General features: G+C 34.3%; 1 protein-coding gene across 2 annotated transcripts in view; it reads right to left on the reverse strand.

Moving 5' to 3' along the window:
- The window catches only part of LOC149412748 (cholesterol transporter ABCA5-like), a 175,568-nt gene extending 155,354 nt beyond the window's left edge, over nt 1-20,214 (reverse strand). For both annotated transcript variants that reach the window (XM_089645563.1, XM_089645562.1), the window contains exon 1: nt 19,933-20,214. The gene's annotated coding sequence lies outside the window, so the exon portion shown is untranslated. The remainder of the gene's footprint in view (nt 1-19,932) is intronic.
- Nucleotides 20,215-25,801: the final 5,587 nt, after the last annotated feature.

Here is a 25,801-nt window from a genome sequence, read left to right on the forward strand (position 1 = left end):
AAGGGGATACACGACGACGCACGTTACGAGAGAGTTCGCGAAAAATATTATCTTCCCATCGCTCTTTGATACAAAGGTGTATTGTAGTGTTCCATTCAAGCGAAATTTTTGGCTGAAATATGAGTTCCGAGTGCCGAGAGCCGAGATACGTACACGCGCAGCGACCAGTTATTGTCCTAATGTCTTGTCAAAACGCGTTTACACGCAGATGACGCGGCTGGGCGCGGTGGTGGGGGTAAAAAACTAATCTAAGAGATAGACCCGTCACAGTGTCTTTAGTCTCATTTGTCCTGTCTTCCAAACTACCGTTTACACTAAGACAGTGGGTCCGGAGCTGGGACAAAACAGTATTGTACTGTCCTGCATTAAACATTCAGAATTGAAACTTGAAATGACTTTGGCTCTGTTTGGTGACCATATCTGAATAGCCAGGTACTTCCCTATCATCACCTTCTCCTCCCCACTACCTTCAGCCTCACAACATACCCCAATCACGAACGCTATAGTCTCACTGGCTCCAGACGGTTGGGAGCATTTAAAAATAAAAGTAAAATATATATTTTTTTTAACAGGGCTCGAGAATATCGTAATCTCTAAAATGAGTATTTTAGATAATAATCTTAATTATTTTCAATTTTTGTTTTTACAGTACGTCCCTGACGCTCTCGTGTATTACTTGGCACTGTATCCGAAACAGAAACATAAATATTCCTTGGGACATAATATTATAGCATGTACTATTACAGTTGGTACAGTACCTACACAGTCGACAAGCAGTGAGGCCAATATGGGACAATTCAAATATATGTGGCAATTCATTTGCGATGTTCAAATGTTGCTAGTTATATGAAATGTATACTAAATGTTCTAATGCTACATTTGACTGCCAGTTTTAACTACGAGTTTAATTAAAGCTGCGTTCGTGTGAAGAGAAAAGTTCGGCGGAGCGACTTTTTTAAGCCACCACAGCCCTTAAGGCCGCGTTGTAAGCGTTTAAAGATGGTTTGAAAGGAAGATATGTAAATACGAATGTTAGAGAGAACGCGCTAATATTTAAAAACAAACGATAATAACTAAGCGAAAAGGATGAAAATAATAAATAAAACACGACCAGTTTGAAATAGAGAAAAAATCTCTCGATAAATGCTTTAGTTACATTTAAAGATACACTGTAATTTTTTTCATGCCTATAATATATTAAATAACAGATCAAAACGTGTTTTTAATACTTTTCGGAGCTAACTTTGCAATTTTTTTTAATATTGTAATTTTATATAATTAACGTTTCGGCATATAAAATGTATAGATATTATCTTCAAAAATAACTTTTTTTTGGTACTTGAAAACTTAAACTTGTTATAAATCAGTAGTAATTGGGTATGAGGGGGCCTAAAATGAATGAAAAGCACTCATAGATGGTTCGAACCCCGAAGGAGCTCGGCGACTACTTGCTGAGGAACCTACTAGGACTTTTCAAATGCCTTCGATACTGTTAATCACGACGTCTTAGGCTGGCCGCATACATACGTTTTCCGTATTCGATTTCCGAATTCGTTTTCCGTATTCGGAATTCCGTGAGACTAGCGCAAACGTTCGTTTTTCTTCATTCGGAATGTATAAACGTCAGTACCAGTGTTGCCAACAAGGGCGATATATCGCCATTTAGGCTACTCAAAGCGAGAATCGGCGCCGAAAAATTCTAAAAGCTACTTCAAAAACATCAATTTTAAACATGTCCCGAAATTCTCTAGCCACCCCCCCCCCCCCCCCCCCCATGAAATTATTTTTCTGGGGACAAATTTTATATTTTCTTGAAATTCTCTAGCCACCCTCCCCATGAATTTTTTTTATTTTCTGGGGACAAATTTTATTTTTTTGAAATTCTCTAGCCAACCCCCCCCCCCCACGAAATTTTTATTTTCACGTAAAAACATCAATTTTAAACATGTCCCACCTAACAGCAAATTCGGCTACTTTACGCTACCTTATGTATGAGAAACAGCGATATTAGGTCAAGATCCGTTGGCAACACTGAATTACGAACGGAAATTTCCGTACGTTTGCGTCGGCACAAACAAACTGTATGCAATAGCTGCGTTCCACATGACGTCATTAGGTTTTTTCCATTCGGTTTCTCCGAACGCGCCGGCTCGCATTCGGAACGTGCGTAAGGAATTTGTTCCGTTCGGAACTAAAACGAACGTGTGCGGCAGTTAATGTATTTTCTACTGATTCCGTGCATTCGGATGTCCGAATACGGAAAACGAATTCGGAAATCGAATACGAAAAACGTATGTATGCGGCCAGCCTAACTCAATAAACTGGCTATAATAAGATTATCCATTAGACTGCTTACCTTTATTGGTAGCTTATCTCGCAGGCAGGAAGCAGTTTGTGTCTCACGGACTATTCCAATCTATACATTTTTTGTACGATCGGGGGTACCCCAAAGCAGTAATTTAGGCCCACTCCTCTTTTCCATCTTCATTAACGACATTTCAGAAGTAATTCATGTCACTATTCTACGCAAAGAGTCACCAGAATCATCATGCACAATCAACCAGCGCATGAGCCATTCCATCTAGCAATTGAATAGACTGGAATCCCGGTACAGCCAACCCTACGGCCATTTGTACATGGAGACACTTACAAGCGACACGATTTTCGTGCGCGTAGCCCAAAATATTTTCTTGCCAGTGTTTGTGTTGCATTATGTTTCATTCATATCAAATACTCGTTTTTCCAAAATCTTATTTTAGATCGTTTTTTTGCTTGTAAATATAAAGAATAACAATATTATATGTTATGAAAAAATGATCAAGTTCAGTATAATTCTGGTAGCGCCGTGTACGGAAACCAGCATTAGAGCGTAGCATATCGATAGGATACTTGTGGTTGCGTCACAGTCACGTGGCTTGTAAGTACCTCCATGTACGAAGAGCATTTGTCATCAGATACACAGATAAACTACTTTGTAGGGCGTACGTTTAGTAAGTCTTAAAAAAGTTGACCGGTGCGCCTCTTGGAGGGTTCCGCGCAATCGTGGAAATAATGAAGGCATTTTTTGACAAAATTACGTCGTAAGATACACGAACGAAAATGGTTTCATAACATACAAAAAAAACCATTAAGTACAAAAATTGTTTCCTTAGATACAAAACCATTAAGTACAAAAATGGTGTCTTAACATACAAACCAATTTACAGTTAGACGAAACGCTAAACAGTCGAGTTAAAACCCGGACTTCGCCACGCTCAGTTAACAATTTACCTGTGAAAAGAACAAAATAAAATGTACTACAACGTGTAAATCAGAATAAATCAATTATTGTTTTTGTAGTGGTGTACATCGTGGGGCTAAATCGGGGTAAGAGGGGACTGCGGACCGTTTTCCAAACTAGCTAGAACTAGTTTGACGCTTTCTCGCGATATTACCGCTGTGCACCATATAATTTTATTTATTCTTTGACGTGCACCATGTGTGCCTACCGGTGTTCATCATAGAATCTTATTTATTCTATGGTGTGAGGGTGTGACTATCGGTGTGCACTATAGAATCTTATTTATACTATGGTCTGCACCACAGAATCTTATTTATTCTATGGTAAGCACAATGTGCTTAAAGCTACATTTGTACGTGCCCTCTTTAAAATGTTTTACCTAAACTGTGTTAGTAGTAATTTATTTTTAGTCTTCATCGTCACATTACATCAGAAGTTTTGACATCGTCCTAGCTTCATGTGATTGTTATCGTAGTTTTAACTGTATTCGTTATACTGTGTAATTACAAAATATCTAATTCGCCAATGAACCGTGTTCTTCGTACATTCAATAGTATTTGTCTAAACTCTAACAACGACATTTTTTAGGATTCACTGCCCAAATTTAAAAGGAGCATCACGTCAATGATATAATAAACTTTTCAATGCGCAAACCATATACGGACACACTCACACATACATTCACACCTATACACTACACAGATCACTCGGTAATTACTAAATATACATTCCACATATAAGACATTACAAATAAATTGTAACCAATGAACTGTTTGTTTCGATAAGATAAAATAAATAAATTCATAGCACAGATTCAAAGCTATGAAATTCATCGTTGTCTTCTAATCTGTATTCTCCCCGGGGATGTATATTATTTGTCGTCAATTATTTGGCCAATGTATTGGGGTTTTGAGGTCATTGGCGCCATTTAGTGACTATGGTTATAAGACTTGTAAGGTAGGTAACAGGGCCAAACATTTTTTTGTAGATTTGAACAGGCCATTGGGATTCTCCGGCGAGTAGACTTAAAGAATGTTGATGATTGTGGTATGTGGGAAATGTGGGTGTGATTTATATAACTTTACGATGGCTAAATGCATCTCGAAAAATCATATTTATGCGTAAAATACTCTAGAAATTTCCGTCGCACAACAACGTCACCACTTATCTGATATTTAAAAAAATATATTTTAACGTTTTTACGAAATTCGTCTGAATCTGAATTCTTAAAACTTAGTACGCGCTAGAAGATACACATAGTGCTTCTTATTTTCCCATAAACTCTAAGCAGAATTCTTGCCTGAACAGACTATGCAATAGTTACAATAGCGGATTTCCAAGGTTGATATTTTCAGTTGCAAACTTACCAAATACAAGAGGTCCATAAAAGAATATTATATAGAATAGAATATAGAATATTCTCTGATGGTTTGTGAATAATGTTTATGTCTCTATTGTTTATAACTTTATTATGATTTGATTTATATCTACAACCTCTCTCCATGGCTATAAATGTATTGTTTTGTAAATTTTTCGTTTTATATAATCTTTTGTTTTGTATAAATTTTTTAATTCATATTCCTTTCTCACAAATTTAATTTACTTATTCCACATTATGCTGTCTCAGTAGAGGTAAAGTCACAAGGAGGAAATCCATAATTAGTTTTATTTTACTATATGATTAAATGTAAACTGTCGATTTCCCGAAAATGAATAAATAAATAAATAAGAAGTGCCCTTCCTTTATTAAGAGAATATAGAGAATAATATCTGACGATCTAGTTTTGATTGGAGGCTATTTTAGCGCGTACTAAGTACTACAATTGATTACGGTCAAGCAAAATCATGTGTAGAGCACATCTTGAGCCGTGTCAGGTTTAAAAAAACGGTAACCAGATAAATCATCACTATGATAATTCATCACATCTTTAAAAAGTTATATAAAGTCATGGAAAGTGATGAAACAAAAATTTTATTAACTGGGTTAAGTAGGTTAGGTTGGGTTAGGTTACAAAAAAAAATTCATCGTTTCTAATGTCATTTTTTAAAAGTGTGTTGAATTGTCACTGTGTTGAGTTATCATGGAACCAAAAAAACTGCTTTAAAGTTCAAAATCTCCTTCTTACGACCTTGTTTTTATTTATTAATTTTTTACATTAACGCCTGTGGAGATGCTGTGTTAAGATTTTTTCAACGATATTGTGGAGAGGAAATTCTTGGAAGGAAAAAGGTTTTGAGGGATGGGTAGATATCTTGGGGTCGGTGTGTCAACGAGTGATGGAAATATGAATCCTCCCACTGCGGTGCAAGGCGATGTGTCGAGAGAGTCCGGCTAAAGAGGTCAAATAGTCTTCCTCAACCGACCTCTCCCGATCCGGCCCGCCCCGCAGCTGGTGGTAAGACGCACCCGCCGCCATGACGTGGGCACACATCACCCCCCCCCATGAACCCGGGCACCCCTGCTAAGACACCAAATGTAGCGAACTACTTGGGGTGAATTGTGATGGAGGTGTTGGTTAACCAATTAATGCACGGAGAAAAATGAGTATAGCTGATTTATTAAAAATCTCTCTAAATTATTGATAATCCGGTTCAAAACAGGGCTGCAGGGCGCTTCCTGATAAACTTTTTAGTAAATTCGTAATAATATTGGAACACGTGTTCATGCACCTGCGTTTGTCTTAATAATATGTACAGAATGACGAAATGCGAAAATGTTAGGATTTTTATGAACACGTGTTCTGACATCGTGACAAAATATTGGTATTTTAATGGAAAAAAATTTTGTATGTGAACACTAAACTATCTGCATCCCCAATTACAGTATGTTGTGAGGCTGAAGGTAGTTGGGTGGGGAAGGAGATGGGGAAGAGGAAGTGGGAGAGTATTTGGCTATTTAGATCTGGTCACCAAACACGGCTAAAACCATTTCAAGCAACGTGTAAATTATTAATGTTGGTCATACACCAGGGCGATACTGAGAGTATCATCCACTCTGGGACGTGTCCTAAATATACTACATATTATTTCAAATTAATTAATTGTGAAATAACACAAATTAATAAAATAAAATTTACTTTCGTACGCCGGGATTTGAATCGGCGACCTTCGGTTTATTAATCGAGAGCTTCACCCCTCGACCTAGGCCGTCATAACACCTATCAATTCATACGTCAATGGCCTGCAATCCCGTTTTTAACCGGATTACCCATAATTTTAAGACATTCTTAATAAATTAGCAATATTTTAAATCAGTAAATTTCTCCGTGTGGTTCTCGAGGCGACGGTACCCATACCCGCCTCCCAAATTCATAAAGTTTATTGTATAATGACAACGTGTATTGCATAACTAACACTAACTCTAACAAAAAATTGTCCGAAGAAGCGAAGTTAGCAGTCCACAATGGAGTGCTGGTACCTACCCTGATGTATGGAAGTAAGGCATGGAACTGGCAAAGAAAGGATGAAACTAGATTGAATGCTGTTGAAATGAGATCCCTGAGGCGTATTTGTGGTAAAACCATGTATGATCGTGTGAGGGGTGTGGAGATCCGCAAAGAGTGCAAGGCTGATGTAAGCGTAATGAGTAAGCTTAAGAAAGGGACGCTTAAATGGTTTGGGCATGCAGAGCGAATGAGCGAAGAAAGAAGTGTTAGGAGAATATACGATGCAAATGTGAATGGTAGCAGAAGTCGGGGACGCCCGAGGAAGACATGGAATAGTCAGAACAATAGAAGAGTATGTATGAGACGATGTATGAATGTGAATGAGGCAAGGAGTGTGTGCCAAGACCGAGTTGTTTGTCGGTCCGTCCTCTCTGCCTACCCCTGCGGGGAAACGGCGTGATGGTTAGTTAGTTAGTGTATTGTATAATTTGCACAATGCAGATGACACGACAGGGAATTAATCAATGTAGTCATGTGGACTAGATTATAAGTCACAATTATTTGTCACCCCTCTCTCTCTCTCTGTAGAGTGCATCATCAAAATAATGTATGACGTAAGCATTACAGAAACAAAAAAAGTCTTTTTAAAACGAACCGGCAGGTCACGTTTATTAAAGTACAAATTAGAACGGAATCGAGGACACCTTGATAAGATTTCTATGTATCTTTTCATCACTGAGAAAGTGCGGAGAAGCCAAATATTGACCACACCTGATCAGATCATTCCTGACATACATAGGTACACAATACATACGACCTAAAAATCGTTAAAAATACTCATTTTTTGATGTCTGGTCGAAATTATACAGGCGTGAATTCCACGTACTATTATGACTGCCAGAATTATTACACACGGAAGGAGAGAATCACCTACTTAACTGGAATATTTTATTTATTATTCATAATTCATCCATGAAGAACTTTCAGAGATTTAAGATTTTTAACATTTACAGTTCATTTATTATAGATGATTATTAATGTACACAATAAATAGAAGTCTTCCTTAATTTTCTCGCCTAAAAAAGCGTTTTTTCACTGCCCTATAAAATGTAAATTTTTTCACATTTGAGGTATTAATACAACAGGTAGTAATACAACAATAAATATCACTGACAGCTGTCGAGTTTTTTCTGTGTCTTACTAGAAACTTATAAATAGAACAAAAAAAAACAGTGTTTTTAAACAAGTTTCAGTATACTGCAACATAATTTAGTGCACTACGTTTATTTATTAATAATCATTTCGAAATCATCGTAAATATTCACCATTATTATAAAATTTATAAATCAATTTGTTTAATAATCAATTGTGCACAGTGTTCCCTACGTCTCGCTCTAACAAGTAACAGGATAAGGTATTCTCTCCCTCGCACTTACTGGATAACACTTATGGACGCTCCCGCTACCTACTTGAGTTAATTACCTGTACATTGCGAGCAGGGTTGTCACTCATATTATTTTCTTATAAAAAAAAAAAAAATTTAAATTTAACTTTCGAAATGAATAATAATGAAGCAATTGCTTTCCTAAACAAAGCTAAGGAGGAGATTAATAGCATCCACAATGCCATTACCGATCCTGTCTTAAAAATAACAAAAGACCAAATGGCAAAAATACTCAGTAAACTTTCTAATCTATCTGGAACTATGCAAGACCTAGGAGTAACTGTTGGAGTTCTTGAAGGAAAAGTTATGACATTCGAAAAAATCATTGAAAAGAAAGTATTACCACAGGAAACAACGCCAATTTGTGAGGTGCTCGCTGAGATAGAGGAACGCAAGACCCGCTCGAAGAACATAATTTTACTCAACGTCCCCGAGTGTAATTCGAACTCAACTACAGTGAGCGTCTTGGAGGATGGAAAAAAGGTATTAGCAGCTATTAGTGAAATTAATAGCGAGTTCAATCTAGAAGATGTGAAAATTTACAGGCTCGGAAGTAAAATTCCAAACAAAACCAGGCCAATTAAATTAGAATTTGATGAAGTCAAACAGGCGAAACTAATACTCTTTAACAAAACTACTCTGTCCAATGGAATTATAATCAAACCTGACAGGACACTACAACAAAGAAATCACTTAACTGACCTCTGGAAGGAATTAGAAGAGAGGAAAGAAAAGGGCGAAGTCGATTTACGAATCAAACATTTCAACGGAATTCCCAAAATCATCAAAACCCAAGCAAAAAACTAAAAAACAAACAGAACAGATTTTCTAGACTTACAGGATATTATCAAAATGTACGGGGAATGCGTACAAAATTGCACCAACTTAAAACTAACTCCCCAATCTTCTCACACGATATTCTGTTTTTAACTGAAACATGGTTAAATGCTGATATCAGCTCGTCAGAATTAGGCCTACATCAATATACCACATATCGTTCTGATCGAAATTCTATTACGAGCAAAAAGTCTAACGGAGGAGGTGTGATGCTGTGCGTATCCAAGAATATATCATCTACTAAATTACCGGTAAAACACAAAAGTGTTGAACAAATTTTTGTATTGCTCAATATACCTAATGGAAAAATTATTATTGGCTGTGTCTATATCCCACCTGCATCGGATTTGCAAACGTATAAAAATCACAATGAGGACATAGAAGTACTCAAATTCAAATATCCTAAAGCAAAATTCATTATTGCTGGTGATTATAACCTTCCTAACTGGACCAGCCAAGATGACAACGGACCTGCTACAAACCAAGCCGATTTACAGTGTGCTAAATGTAGTGAAATTCGTGATATGTCTTTATTTTTGGGACTAACTCAATCAAACAAGATTTTCAACTTTAACAATCGAATGTTGGATTTAGTGTTTTCAAGTGATTCGAAAATAGTGGTTGAGCTATCCGACGAATTATTATTACCATTAGATCAACACCACCCACCGTTGGACATTATCATAACAAATAGGCCTTTAACATCTTCAAAAAAAACAAGTGTCCCATCGTATAACTTTTCCAAAGCTGAATACCATCATATTACGGAGTACCTTGCCCAAACAGATTGGTCCTTTTTAGATGAGGAAAATAATATAAATGATCAATTAGAATACTTTTACTCGATTTTAAATACCTCTATAGAACAATTTGTTCCCAAGGTTAGCTTTACATCATCTAATTATCCGAAATGGTTTACAAGGGAACTAACTAATTTAATTAATAAAAAAAAATGTATCCACAGAAAATATAAACATACCAGAAATTCTAACGATTATATAGCATTTACTAAACTACGAAAACAATGTAAAGAATTATCAATAAAGTGCTATAGTGACTATGTTAACGTAATTGAAAATGAGGTACATCATCACAATGTGAAAAAATTCTGGAATTTTACTAAATCTCAACGAAAAGACAACTGTGGATATCCTAATAGCATGTTCTTTAAAGAAAAATGTGCCGACAGTATTGAGGGTATAGTTAATCTTTTTGCTGACTCATTTAAAAGTGTCTACGACAAAGATATTCCCATCAAAGCAGTCTCCAGTACGTCAGTTGAAGAGTCATTAAACCTAAGTCAATGTTTCATAAAATTAGATTCCATAGAAAGAAGCATAAAAGCACTAGATAGTAATAAATCTGCTGGACCGGATGGTATTCCTCCCATATTTTTAATAACTTGCATTGATAGTTTGATATATCCCTTACATAAACTTTTTAACAAATCCTTAGCGTCTGGCTGTTTTCCGGCTCTGTGGAAAAAGAGTTATTTAACGCCCATTCATAAAAAAGGCGACAAAAGCGATATATCTAACTACAGACCTATTTGTATTATGTCTGCTTTACCCAAACTTTTCGAGTCATTAGTATTAGATACCATTGTAAAACCTATCAACAATATTATTGTTCCTAACCAACATGGCTTTATCAGAGGTCGATCTACCTTAAGTAATTTAACTATCTACAATAATTACATATCTGAATCGCTCAGTCTGAAACAACAAATGGATTCTATATACACCGATTTCAGTAAAGCATTTGATAAGGTTCGACATCATATTCTTATATCCAAACTCCGACTGTTAGGCATCAAAGGTAGTTTATTGACATGGATTATTAGTTACCTCAGTAATAGAGTTCTTTGTGTCAGGATTAATTTTATAGAATCCTATGTATTCGAGGCCACAAGTGGTGTCCCGCAAGGGTCCCACCTTGGCCCAATATTATTCTTAATATTCATTAATGACATTGTAAACATATTTAAAGATGTACAAGTCCTACTTTTTGCAGATGATCTAAAATTGTTTAAAAGAATACGAAATATATATGATTGCCTAATTTTACAAGCTAATTTAGATAAATTTTTTAAATGGTGCGAACAAAATATGTTATTTTTGAACATTGAGAAATGTCAAGTAATACGATTTTCCAGAACTCATTCTCATATCTTACATGAATATAATTTAAATAATGTTAAATTAACACCAGTATCACAAATTCGTGACTTGGGAGTTATATTCGAATCAAACTTAACATTCACAGCGCATATAGATGATATAACTAATAAGGCTTTAAAGATTCTTGGCTTCCTTTGTAGAACCCTAACTGATTTTAAGTCATTGGATTGCATGAAAACACTCTACATTTCACTAGTTAGAAGCCAAGTGGAATATAATTCACCTATTTGGTCTCCTTTCTATAAAGTACACTCTAACAAATTAGAACGGGTTCAACACAAAATTCTTAGGTACTTAAATTTCAAGCTTAAAATTCCAATAGAAAACATTAATTATGTAAATTTGATGAATGGACTTAATTTAATTACGCTGTCTGACAGAAGAACCATTTCAGACCTAATTTTATTATACAGAGTCATGAACAACCTTATTGACAGCCCTGCCATCGTTGCTGCTATTAAACTCTATGTACCGACAAGAAATACTAGACAAAATACAACATTCTTTTGCGACACATATAAAACCAACTATCAGTCAAACTCACTTACCAATAGGATGCATGATTTGGGCAACAAGTTTGGTGGTATTATAGATATATTCCATGATTCCCTTTATAATCTTAAATTCAAATTAAACCAACACTTTGTGGAATCATACAAATTATTGTAATAGATTTAACGATTAGATATGTTATTGTAATGTTTTATATTATATTTTGTTCTTTGTTATTGTTAAATATTATGTTGTTTAAAATGTTTCTTTACGCCATATTCTTCAAAAACTACTTGTATATTTTTTTTTAAAATTCTTCACTTTTATAACTCTTAGTATAAATTCTAACTCGATAACTTATGTAAAACTTATTTATAATCTATGTAAAAGCCCCTATGGGCGTATAACAACAACAATAAACAATAAACAATAAACAATAAACAATAAACGCCCTACCGGACGAAATTGACAATTTATGTATGTTAGTGTAACATAATACATGGATAATAGCATAAATATGTACAAAAAAATAAAAATAAAAAGACTAAAAACAGGAAAATAATTTACTCGTAAGGTACCTATATAAAAAATAAATATATATAATAATAATAATTTCTCCTGGACAGAGCGGTGTGTGTAATGCTCTGCCTGCCATAAAAGTTTACTTTTAAGTTAATACATAAAAAAAATCATTAGGACTTTATGGTGGCTTGAGTGAAATTCTCCATCTCTGGTGTAGAGGCGCTCCCTGCCACTGGGCAACGGCCTGGACAAGAGTGTTGTCCGATCTCTGGTAGCGCTGACTCGTCCCGGCTATTCTGTGGCGCATCAAAGCAGCGAACCCATGCACTCTTCCTTCGGTGAACATCTGTGAGGCGCTGCATCGCCAGGGGAGGCCAAATAGGGCTCTGTATGCGTGGTTGTACTGTACTCGGAGTGTGTTCATGCCACCTTGTGTTTATGTTGTCCATAGCTCGCTAGTGTAGAAGCTCATACAATATGTTTGGAAAAGTTGCTTCTTCACCGGATGACTGCACTTGTTGAATCTTCTGGCAAGCATGTTAGCTCGCACACTCAGTACTCTTTTTTGGTGTTCTATGTCATTTTTATCATTTAGGTCATCGGTGATGACATGCCCCAAATATTTGATTTCGCTTCAGATTTTCAGGTTGGCCCCGCCGAGACGTATGGGTGGAATGACAGTGGGACCAGTATTTGCTTTAAATATCATCAGGGATGACTTTTTAGCATTGTACATCAGCCAATGACTATCAACGTAAGCTTCGCATATTGCCAGAAGTTTTCTCATCGCTCTTATCGATGGAGCTAGTATGACCATGTCGTCTGCATAGCTAATATTGTTCATACATACCCCGGCAATAGGGCATCCGATTCTTGTTGTATTTAGTGTTTTACTAAGTTCATCCATATACTGATATGTATTATAAAACAGAATTTTGTTGTATCTATAGAAAAAAAACGACCGGTCAGAGGCTGAGTTGGCATTGTGTCTTGTCGTGAGTTTCTCGACAGATAAGTTGTTTTCTGCTTTCTGTGATAATAATAATAACATGGCATTTATATAGCGCAGTTTAGTGTCATTTCACTTCAAGTGCGCTTTACCATAGCAAACTTAAAAACGGTAATTTAGTATTACGGGTCATGTTCTTAATTATTCCTACAGTGTGCCTTACCCAATACAGATCTAATATTATAACACTAAATACACTGTTTATACAAAGTGATGACAAAACTTAGAATAACAATAACAGCAGGACAGGACAAAACAAGAATATTAAAACTAAAAACATAATATAAAACACGAGGCAGTTTGTGCTCAGAAATGAGAATCTTTTGAGCAGACGATAGACGGAGGAGACATTTTAAAAGGTACACGGAGGCAACCGAACCCAAAAAATTACTGGTAGTTTTAGAATATGGCTTATTATAAAATATCGAAAAGAAGTTAAGATTTATGAATGATAAGATTTTTTAAATAATTTTGTTTTTAAAGCCCGTTTAAATTCTGGAGATTAGTAAGAGCTGGGAGAAGTCTATTCCAGATGAGCAGGCCTGTTACACGAAAAGAGCGATCATAGTATACGGCTCGATTTGACATAGAAAGTTCGATTAGACGATTACTAACATCTAGATCTGCTGACCTTAAAGTAAGCTGTCTATTGCTCAAGTTTTGTCGGACACATAGTTTCGATATATAGGCTGGCGCCATTCCTTGCAATGCTTTGAAGGTATTAAGCAGATCTTAAACTCTATTCTTTCAGGGCATCGAAGCCAGTGAAGACGATCCCTTAGAAGTGGGGTAATACGACAATACTTGATTCACCAAAAATCATTTTCGCCGCAGCATTACAAACTGACTGGATTCTATTGATTTGTTTCTGAGGTAGGCCGGCATATGCACTATTGCCATAGTCCATACGTGAGACGACGAACGAATTTATGAGTGACTGCTCCATCAGAGGGAAGGCATCTCCTGATTGATTTTATCTGCCTTAGATGGAATAAGCCGGAACTAACAGCTTTTGAAATTTGTGATTCAAGAGAAAGACGATTATGATGGAGTAGGAGATTATCAAATGTTATTGATGTACCAATATGTTGCATCAGAAAATGATTACGAATTACAGCTTCAGATAAATATGAAAATGGAGTGTAATTAATTTAAACGAGACGAAACGGATTGGTGTTTGGTGGAATTTATTTATTTATTTCACGCCTATTGGCTTTTACATACATATATATATAAAAAATATTTACGAAATTATACACGAAAATAGTGCAGGAAACGAGTATTTAAAACAATTGCAGAAAAATAAATATAAAGTCAAAATATCACTGAACTTGTAATAAATTGTACAACGCCCTGGAGGTGATTTTTCACAAAACGTTTTAAATTAATAAATTATCCAATTATGATTATTATTACTAGCAGACGTGTACCCGGCGTTACTAGGGGTTATACTAAGGAGGAAGACATACACCATCGCGGACTTTTCTGTAGGCCTTTTTAAGATATACATTTCAGTAGTACATTATTTTGATTTATCTCATAAGGTTTAGCCAGCGTTAGCAATGTGAACGCCCGATAAAATATTTTTTTACGACTTCATTACAAAACATCGGCTTTTTTATAATTTCTATGAATATAATATGCATGTGATATATATGTAAACCTTCCTAAAGAAATTCTCTAAATGATAGTGAAAACCCTATCAAAATCCGTTGCGTAGTTAAGAAGAACTAAGCGCAGAAACAGACAGACGCGGATATCGACTTTATTTTATACTATTTAGAGATACATTGTAAGTACGTTTATTTTCATGTTATGTGTTTGATGATAAATAAATACACTTTTTTAATACACGGAAACATTAAAATACGTTGACTGAATAAGGTAAAACCAATATGGAGTTATTTTTTGTTCAAAGAATCGCCGTGCGTGATTCCTACTATATTAAATATTTATTTGTGATTACACCACCCACCGCTATTGTGGTTCTTCGGGGTTATCAAGTTCAGAGGAGTTCGTGCGCCACTTATTTAAGCTTTTATAAATATGTTCAATTCTTCACTTAAGTATACTTATTTATATTCAATTCGATACAAATATGTTTTTTATTAGAACTCCTTAAGGTTAAACGAAGCGTACGTTATAATCTACCGTTAAGGCGATGCCATACGTAGTAACGAAAAATCATATGTTTTTGGTTTGAAAATTTGGTCGCCTAGAAATGTTTCAGATGCTTTAATTAAATACTGCGAGTAGAATACATCTTGGCCTTTGAAATAATCGAGTATTTTTTAGATAAGTCTTTTTATAAGCCCAGAAAAAAATAATGTATAAGGCCTATGAAAACTGATTTAAAGTTCAAAATCTCCTACTTACGAACCCATTTTCAGTTATGATTTTATTGCATAATGTGGCAAATTAAGTTATTTATAAAATGATTGGAAAAAAATTAAATATTTATGCCTGAACATCCACAAAATAAAATAAAAGGCACTTTTTGGCCATGTTTTTTTCTTGCATAAATCAAAACAGATGGTGTTAAGCGGGAATTTAAACCTTATCGCCATCTACGTAAGGGTTGTTATTGATAGCGGCTCAATTTAAAATATTACACGACGTAGTGCATCGCCTCAATATAATTATTTTTATAAAAACACATTTTTTCCAACTTATGCTTTAAAATTTAAGATTAATTATTTGTTTGCGCCCGTACATACGTATTATGAATATGAATAAATAGTTTTGTCAGTATAAAAACTCAATTCTTCCAAGGAAGGCATACAAATGCAATATTGTATTGAATCATTGTTTCAATATTGTGTTTGTATGCCTTTCTTGAAAGAATTGAGCTTTTATACGACAAAACTATTTACTACTTTTATGTCCAATAGATGGCGCTGTTTTTTTTAAAGCATGTTTATCCAACATATTTATGGCGCTGTTTTTTTTATGAATCATGGTTTTACCTGTCACCGGTGACATCTATATAATATAGGTATATAAAAATACGCGTATTAGAATGCAACATTGTGTCAAAATTAATAAAGAACTTTCGAAGATTTAAGATTATAAACAATCGAACATTTACGTTTTTATGTGTATATAATAGGTAGGTACCTAGCGTAATAATAGTTGAGTCGTACACAGTACACATTCCAACAGAAGCACTGCTTGCACACAGCATATTTCCAACTTGTTATCGACTTCAGAAAAATAAATTCTCGTGAAATTGAAATTAAATTTATTTTTAAAAAAACCTAATAATAACATCACATGGCAAAACATATAGCTGTAAAAACTTTATGAATATTGCTAGAGCAGACCCGTGAAATATAACGGAATATTATAATTAAATTAAACGTGAAGCTGAAAGTTTTATAAAAAAAATATTTGTCTTTCAACATTGTCAATTTTAGAGACGATCGGAAATTTATCTTTCGAATGAACACCGTTAGTAAACTTGAAAATTTACGAAAGCTATCACAAATTTTAACATAAGAAATACACGTTAATTAATTAATTAAAATGAAATAATTTTATTCATTAACTACTCGCTTGTTTGAATTGTTCCCACAATCAGTTCTAATTTTGAAAATTACAATTAAATTCAAAACAAATCCAAGTTCTTGAGTTCGTTGAACCGGAGTTACAGACAGATCAAAATTAGTATTTTCGAACATTATGATGTTGTAAATTTCTCGCTTAAAATAATTTGCAAGCGAAACAAAATCTATTTGACATGATTTGAGATTTTCACTACCAAAATTATTATAGTGATTTATTTCTGGGGTATTATGCCGTGTTGAGCTGCCCCCTTCTTTAGCTAACGTTTCGGACACCATTACAGTGTTCGTTATCAGGGCAGATGTGTCATTTGCACATCTACACATCTGCCCTGATGATGGACACTGTAATGCTGTCTGAAACGTCGGCTAAAGAAGGAGGTAGCGTAACACGGCATAATACCCCAAAAATAAATCAACTCCAATTGCGGGGCTTCCACCCTTACTTGGTCTTATAAATAAATAATTTGAATGAATTTTGAAAAATAATTTAATCAAAATGACAAAATACATATATGTATTATCAATGGCCCAGCGCACACATATAAGGCCCCGTAGTAAGCGTTCAAAGATGGTTCGACAGGGAGATATGTAAATACGAATGTTAGAGGGAGCGCGCTAATATATAAAAAAAAACGATAATAATCAAGCAAAATTTGTGAAAGTATTTAATAAAACACGACTCGTTTGAAATAGAGCTAAAATCTCTCGACAAATGCTTTAGTTGCATTTAAAGATACACTGTGATTTTTTTCATGCCTATAACATATTAAATAACGGAACAAAACGTGTTTTTATTAATTTTCGGAGTTTACTTTGCAATTTTTTCTTTCGAGGGAATTTCATATAGAATTAACCTTTTGGCATAGCAAATGTATCTTCAAAAATAACATTAACATTACTAAGGATTAATTATAAAATGTAAAGCAACTAAATTAATGTGAAAATCCGCATTTTGTCCATTTTAGATCAAATCAGAAATTTTAATTTCTCACGAAACGTCTATTTACTAAGTAAGTAAGCTTGTCAAATGCTTTACAAAACACGTAATTGTTTTTTCGCCATCGTTATATTGTATAATCATCTATAATTATTAGAATCTAGTAAATAAAAACGAAACATACCTCTACACGTGACCTAAATTAGTTTTAACCTAACCAAACCTTTAACACCGAACGAAAGCTTTTTCAAAAGAAAAAAGCAGTATATTTAATTAACGTTAATGGGTTTGAAGTACCTACCCAATAAATGAGATCAGGAAAAAATTACTACAAAGCTTTCCGAAACATTGAGTACAAAACTACTTAGAAGATAATGGACTGAATGAAAGCTTTTTTATCGGATAAAATGGTTTATTAAATCTTTATATACTAACATTTTTATTGATTTTTAGTTTTTTTTTAATTATCCAATCACAATTTGAAAGCTATTTGTTTTGGTACCAATAATTTTATTTTTATATTTACTAGCTGCACCCCGCCACGCGTTGCTGTTGCTCAGTCAGTCTGTGCAGATAAAGAAACAAAAGCGTGAGTTTTATTTTACGTCCAACAGATGGCGTTTTTTTCAAGGCATGTTTTTCCTGTCACAGGTGACATTTATATAATATATGTATAAAAAACACACGCATAATCGAATAAACAATGTGTCAAAATTTCAAAGCAATCGGTGAAGAAATTTCAGAGATTGAAGATTTTGAACGAACAAACATTTATATTTTTATTTATATAGATTAAAAAATGTATACAATATTGAGCACCAAACGTCTGGCAGCGATTCCCCAAAAATGATAAAATTCCCCCAAAAAATCGATTTTCATTTTGCCAATGCTCTAAAAATATAGGTAGGTGATTTTTTATATTTATTAAGAAATATTGTAACAAGGAATATTACTAACCTAACGTAACTAAACATAAAGAAAGCTAGCCTAACCTGAACTAAACTAACCTTTCCTAACGCAACTAAAACGATCTAACCTAATCTAATTATGTCACTTTTTGTGACTGATTGATGTTCTTATTTGATGAAAAATGAATAACTTTAGTGCCTATTTCTTATTTAATACTCAATACCTAACCTAACTTTAACTAAACTAACTTATCCTAACCTAACTAAAACGACCTAACCAAACTCAATCAAGCCTAACCTAACCTACCCAAATCATATCTAACCTAATTGTGTTCATTTTCGCATTCGTGTCATTTATTATTTTAGTTATTCAAAAATTAATTTTGTGACTGAATGACTGAACTATGGTTCCTATTTTTTACTTTTGTTATCCAAACGATAACATAATTATAAATTTTAAGCAATTCGGTGACCAAACACAGTAATGGACTCCCTAAATGGTTCGACTTCTTTCAAAATAAACTGAGAAATCAAATAATTTATTATAAAGGAATAATAATATTTTGGCCGTGAGTTTTGACGCACTGCTCCCACTCTAAACGCACTTATTGAATCTTTATACAGATGACCTGCAATAACAAATAAACGTCCCAGTTATTTTAAAAATTACTTCCAAATTCGAATTTCATAAATATCTAGATAAAAATTAACTTCACAGGTCAACACTTACTAATATGAAATGTTTTCGAAAAAATTAAAAATAAAACATTCCTTTTTTAAAAAGTGTTTTCGAATCAAATAATTTTCAATTTAACGCTTGGGTAAATGTTTTTAAATGTGTTTTTAGTTTTATTTAAAAAAAAAATTGCTTCCAAATTGTTAGTAAGATCGATGCTAGTTACTCCCAACTTTTTTACCCAGTGACTAAATAAATTGTATAAACACTCGTGATTCATTTGTCGTAAAATAAAGATAAAATAATGACGCAACATTGTTGTGTACACAATCTTAGAATTAAAATAAAATCGCACAACATGAAAATGCAATAAAAAGAAAATTAAATGAAAACGTTGATAATCAATTTTGTAACGGATGGAAAATTATAAGCATGTTTAATTTGTGCAGAAAGTATACTGGAATTAAATCTCTGTTGGTTTATTTGGTTATTTTGTGATAAATCACATAATTGTTAGTATTTTTTGTAATTTTTAATATGTTTGTGACATAGGAAAAACTGCGTTGTAAAATGACGAATATTGGCGTATAAAAATACATTTAAATACGCTGTTAAACGTGTTATCCTCGACAAAATACGCGTGCTGAAAATAGAAACACTCAAAACAAGCAAATTAACATGTCAGGAAGACTTACGTTTCAACATTTTGATTTCACATAATGCCCGCTGGACTGGTTTTAAACCGAAACGTCCAACATTTCCACAAACTGTCAAATGTATCACACCACTGGATCACTTGAACACAACAGAACACTTCACTGACGGGAATTCAGGTATTATTGCGGTCAGGGTAACTTGTAGGATGAATTGCCCGACGTTTATTGACCCGATAAGGCGACTCCGGCTTTCTGAGGGATGGAAATGTAATTGCTAAGAGGGTGAACACAACATATTCCGGCGCAACCCCCGGCCATGTTGGATAGGTGGAAACTGAGAGACTGAAATGGTCGTGAGGCATGCGCTCTGAGCCGCTCTCGGCGCACGCGTACTTGAACTCGTGTCATTTCCACGTACTTCTTTGTTATAAATATATAAATGAGTATTGTATAGCTTTATATCCACCCGGGATCGGGTAAAAGTCTGCGTATAAACAGCGACAAATGTAATCGAGTATTAAAAATTATCGTGTCTTCAGAATGTCCGTTTTTCGGGACGGCCTAGAACTTTTCTCAGAAACTATGCCATCATTGGGGGTATGTTGCATGGAGGATCTTTTAAATGAAAGGATTTAAGGAAGATAACACTGTTTTGGAAAGAAGGTTTTGAAAAGGAAACGACCCGTTTACATCACCTGTCGGTGCAAATGTCATGAAAGGTATTAGCACATCTTCTGATTGAAAAACTAGGCTAAATGAACCATTGAAGCTTGACACCAATTCTTTAAACCACCTTCCGTCAAAAAAACGGTAACAGGGCCGCATTTACGCGCAGACTATTGAAGCTGCAGCCTATGTGCTCGCACTATGAAGGGCCCGCACCAAAAAATTGTTTAAACATTTTAATTTTTAATTGTTTAAATAAATGTCTTCGTTTATTATTAAATTTTATATCGATATATAAAAGCTGTTTTGACCATCAAGGAAAATATGGATTTTTTGTGCACACAAAATAAAACAAGCACTACGAAATAAAGTAATGTATTATCATATATTATATTTAAATATATTATCATACTATTTCATAACTCCGATAGCTCAAATTGCTGCCATTTGCAAAGCTATTTAAAGTAAGTAAAATGATCGTAATCAAAACTCTCACATGATCTTAAGCGAAATAATCGCAAGTAAAATGATCGTAATCAAAACTCTCAAATGATCGTAAGCAAAATAATCGCAAGTAAAATGATCGTAATCAAAACTCTCAAATGATAACAGGAAAAACAGGAGAAAGGCCACTGTTCACATTAGGTTTTGCAAAACTCGCCGGGGACTTCAGGTAGTTTAATAATAAACTTTTAAAGTTTTTAGTAAAAAATTTGCTGTTTAATGAGAATTTTGCAAGTTAATTTTAAATAGGCTATGAAGGACCCTCAGTTTTACTGATCCTCGTGGATTAGACCGCCGGTAAAACAAGCCTGTCGTCTACAACGTTTAGTTGGGGGAACCACCAGAAGAACAATAGTTGTTCGTTGAAAGAAAGATCATTACTACACCATACTCCAGACAAAGGAGCTATTATATCAACAGGGTCCACCCTGAGTCAAAGAGCGCCTGACGCTAGTAAAAACCTTAAGGAAGCTGTGTTACTTATTAGGTATTGGCTCCTTGGCTTCTTGGCAAGTCGGCGCCTGGAGCGGACTGTTCCAATTGCGCCTACACAGGGCCGGCCTTCAGTTCACTTACATAAATATATCATTTCGTTATTTTCGCGAAGGTTTCACATTTCCGCATTCCTCCGGGAAAATCGCCACTTCCGAGTACCTACAGCTTTATTCATTTTCTTTAAATCTATTTGTTTCCTAAAACCACACGGGGTTCGAGCCTTGTTGGAGATATTTCGATTGATTCGTTATTTAGCAAATTTACATTTTTTTATTATACTAGCTGACGTGTACCCGGCGTTATTCGACGTTTTTCTACTTTCCATAAATATAATATGCATATATGATAATAATCAAAATCCGTTGCTTAGATTAAAATAAATAAACGCATAGACAGACGCGGATAGCTACTTTATTTTATACTATTCAGAGATCGTAATTGAACTTACGTGCACACAAAACAGCGTTTTTTACTTGGCACTCTTCGTAAGATATGTGCTATATTATATTTAAAAAAATATATGATTTGTGTAAATAAATTTATTTAATAACAACGGTATAAATATACCATAAACAATAAATCAAATACAATGACATCAGAAAGTATAAAATGATCAGAAACTCTATAATGATATTAAAGTAAGAGATGCAGGTACACGCAAAACTTCTAAGTAGACTTTCTAGGTTTAGTTAATATTTATTGAAAATATATGATATTATAGACTTCTTGCAGTTAAATAGATCTGCTTATCTATTACTAACTTCATGTAATTTAAGTATAATTGAGTATTTTCAATGCTCAACCCTGGTATTGATACATTTAAACATTATTTTGGAACGAGTAGCTCGCGCAACTACATGAAATTCATTGAGGTTATGTAAATTAGGGCTGCCTATACTACCAATTACGATTTTGAACATAAATATTAAGTCGGAGAATTTTAATTATTTTAATTCTTTCATTAAATATTAAATATTTATTTATTTATTCACGTCTTGAAGGCTTTTACATGCAAACATTATTGTAGGTAAGTTGTTCAGGAGTACGATAATGTAGGTACATTAAATTTATATTAAGTCAATGGTACGAAGGTAATACAATAAATATATGAAAGTACTTTCACCTTTTACCAATTTTATTTTTGTCATCTTTAACCAATTAAACTATTTCAATTTCGGAGGCGGTATGGGTACCGCCGCCCCGGGAACTATTCATTGAATAACCAACACCTCTACCATAGGTCACCCAAGTAGTTACAAGTTACTACATTTGGTGACTTAACAGGGGTGACCAGGTGAGGACTGGTTGAGGAAGATAATTTTACCTCTGCAGAAGGACTCACTCGACCCATCGCCTTGCTTCGCAGCTGGAAGGATAAATTATAACTTTTTCCTTCCCAGATCTTCCTCTCCTTCCTTTCCTTAAGGCCCCGTAGTAAGCGTTCAAAGATAATTTGAAGGGAGATATGTAAATATGAATGTTAGAGGGAGCGCGCTAATATTAAAAAACGATAATAATTAAGCGAAAATGGTGAAAATATTTAATAAAATACGACTCGTTTGAAATAGAGCAAAAACCTCTTTACAAATGCTTTAGTTGCATTTAAAGATACATCGATTTTTTTTTCTATAGGGGGAATTGCATATAATTAACGTTTCTTCATAAAAAATGTACATATATTATCTTCAAAAATTACTTTTTTTTTGACACTTATAAAGTTAACGACAAACTAGTTATAAATCGGTAGAAATTGAGTATTCGAGAGCTTAAAAAAACTCTCTACCAAGCGAAAGCGAGGACTTATGCCTATCAGAACGCGCCAATCAACAGAGCAACCCAATTGCTTAACAATTTTGCATTCACCATCTACATTTTCAACTCTATTACAGACAGTTCAGGAAATATCTTTTGACATATCTCACAAAAAGTAAAACTGCCCCCGTGACCTTTTATACTTATATGTACCTCAAATTTGTGATATTATTCGTAATATATGGGTGCATAACCGTTTTATCGATAACGTGAAGAAATAAAAAAAAATAAAAATTATGTTTCCGAACACTTTTGACAGCCTTTTGTCTTGCTTACGACTGTTTATTGTTCTCACTTCTGATCTTATAAGAAATTCTAAACATTGTGATAAAAAGAAACAACGCAAACAGGCGTTGGAGTTGAAAGCGATACATATTTGCTAAATACCTGATAATAAACATCAGCCGGCTTTCCGGGACGGCAAATTGTTTATTCGGTTCGCAAATGTATACGCACCATTATGCTTCGTATAAACAGCACAAATTTCCGCGGCGAAACGCTGCTTGAAGTAGCTTTATTCCTTTCTCGTAATTCGTGGCACGACTTTTTTCGGAAATTTTGTCCTGTTTCTACAGATTTCGTAAAACGTTTATAAAAATTTTGTCGCCAGTGTGGAGGTTTTTTAATGTAATTTTTTTATTATGTTAAAGCGAAGCTTAATGACAAATTACTATTTTGATTAATCTTTATAACGAATTGGTGTAGGTACATTATGAATACCAAAAAATATGCTTTAGATAAATTAAAGGTTTTTCTATCGTTTCGCTTGAGTAGAATACAAATAAATTAAAAATTTCTCAATAAAAAATATAAATGTAAACTACAGGGTTTTCCAATAAGAGGTGTTATTTTGAATAGCCCGCTATTTCGGTAGATGTTACTTTTGAAGCTCATTTTTTTCACATTTGACAAGTAGAAACTACGCCATTAATAAAAATGGAACGATTGAAATTATTAAAATTCACTTGAGTGAATCAAATGTAAATCATCTTGAGTGATGAGGCCCATTTCCACCTCGGTGGCTTCGTCAACAAGCAAAATTGTCGCATCTGGGTCTCGGAAAACCCAAGAATTATTGTTGAAAAGCCTCTCTATCCTCAACGTGTGACTGTTTGGTGCGGTTTATGGTCCGGTGGAGTCAATGGACCTTACTTTTTCGAAAATGAGGCTGGAACAACAGTTACGGTGAATGGATTGCGCTATCGAGAGATGATTAATGATTTTTTATGGCCGGAATTGGATGGTATTGATCTGGACAACGTTTACTTTCAACAAGACGGCGCTACCTGCCACACAAGCAACGAAACCATTGATCTTTTACGATTGAATATCAAAATAACACCTCTTATTGGAAAACAACCCGGTATTAAAAAAATATTTTTCAATAGAAATGTATGAACGCATAAAGGAAACACCTTTTAAAAAATACAGTATTATAGCTAAGATTATCTGTGATAGTTTCGCTTGATTAGCTTTTTTCTTTCTTATGAAATTATTTACAAAATAAATAAAAAACAGTTTTGTCCTTCAAATTGAACGTTTCTAGACTCCATTTGTCAAGCGATTTTAATGCCTATTACCTACAATATAAGGTATACCAAGAATATAAACATTTTTGGCTTGTAGCTTCCTTTTAACCTACGCGATGTAATTTATTTTTATTTGAATACCGTTAAAGTCCATACTACTAACTATAAAAATGGGAACGGCTGTCGTAACAAACAACAAACAAACAATAGAACAACGATATCGTCGATAGTTTGTCATAATTTATCAATAATTACTAGTTCGTTGCTCGGAGATATGAACGGTTTGGAGTAAAGTTTCAACCAAACATAAGTATTTTACCGTACATATTTGTTTCACTTGATTGTTCCTTGCCTTCCTCGGACGTCTCCGAGTTCTTCTACCGTTCTCTTCCACATCATACATTCTTCTTACACCTCTTTCTTTGTTCATCACGTTCGCCTAATTTTACCACAAATAGTTATTTGATTGGTGTCTTCCTCGGGCGTCCCCGTCTTTTTCTACCATGCACTACTGTATACCACATTGTTACTTCAGAAAAACTACAAAATATCGACGATATCGACTTTAATTCGACCTCACTCATTCTCTTACAGAGATTTATTTATTTATACTGTTCTACCATTCAAAATACTCTAGTTTCAGCGAAATCAGTCCAGTAGTTTTAAAGTCTTAGGCACAAACAAGGAAACGTTCGTTTTTATAGATAAAATAAATAATAGTATTGGAAACAAAACTTTTAATTTCAATCCATTATTGTTAAGATGGCGAATTTCCCGGAAGTTTGACTCCATAGGGGAATACTTTGAATTTATTCTAACGACTTACCAACTTAACGCGAAAAATCTACTTACCGACCAAACACTTTATGATAAAGCAGATTGTGATGTAGCAGATTCCTACT

This window comes from Hesperophylax consimilis, chromosome 22 (assembly GCF_061612785.1).
Source record: "Hesperophylax consimilis isolate HC1 chromosome 22, BYU_Hcon_1.0, whole genome shotgun sequence".
NCBI lineage: Eukaryota > Metazoa > Arthropoda > Insecta > Trichoptera > Limnephilidae > Hesperophylax > Hesperophylax consimilis.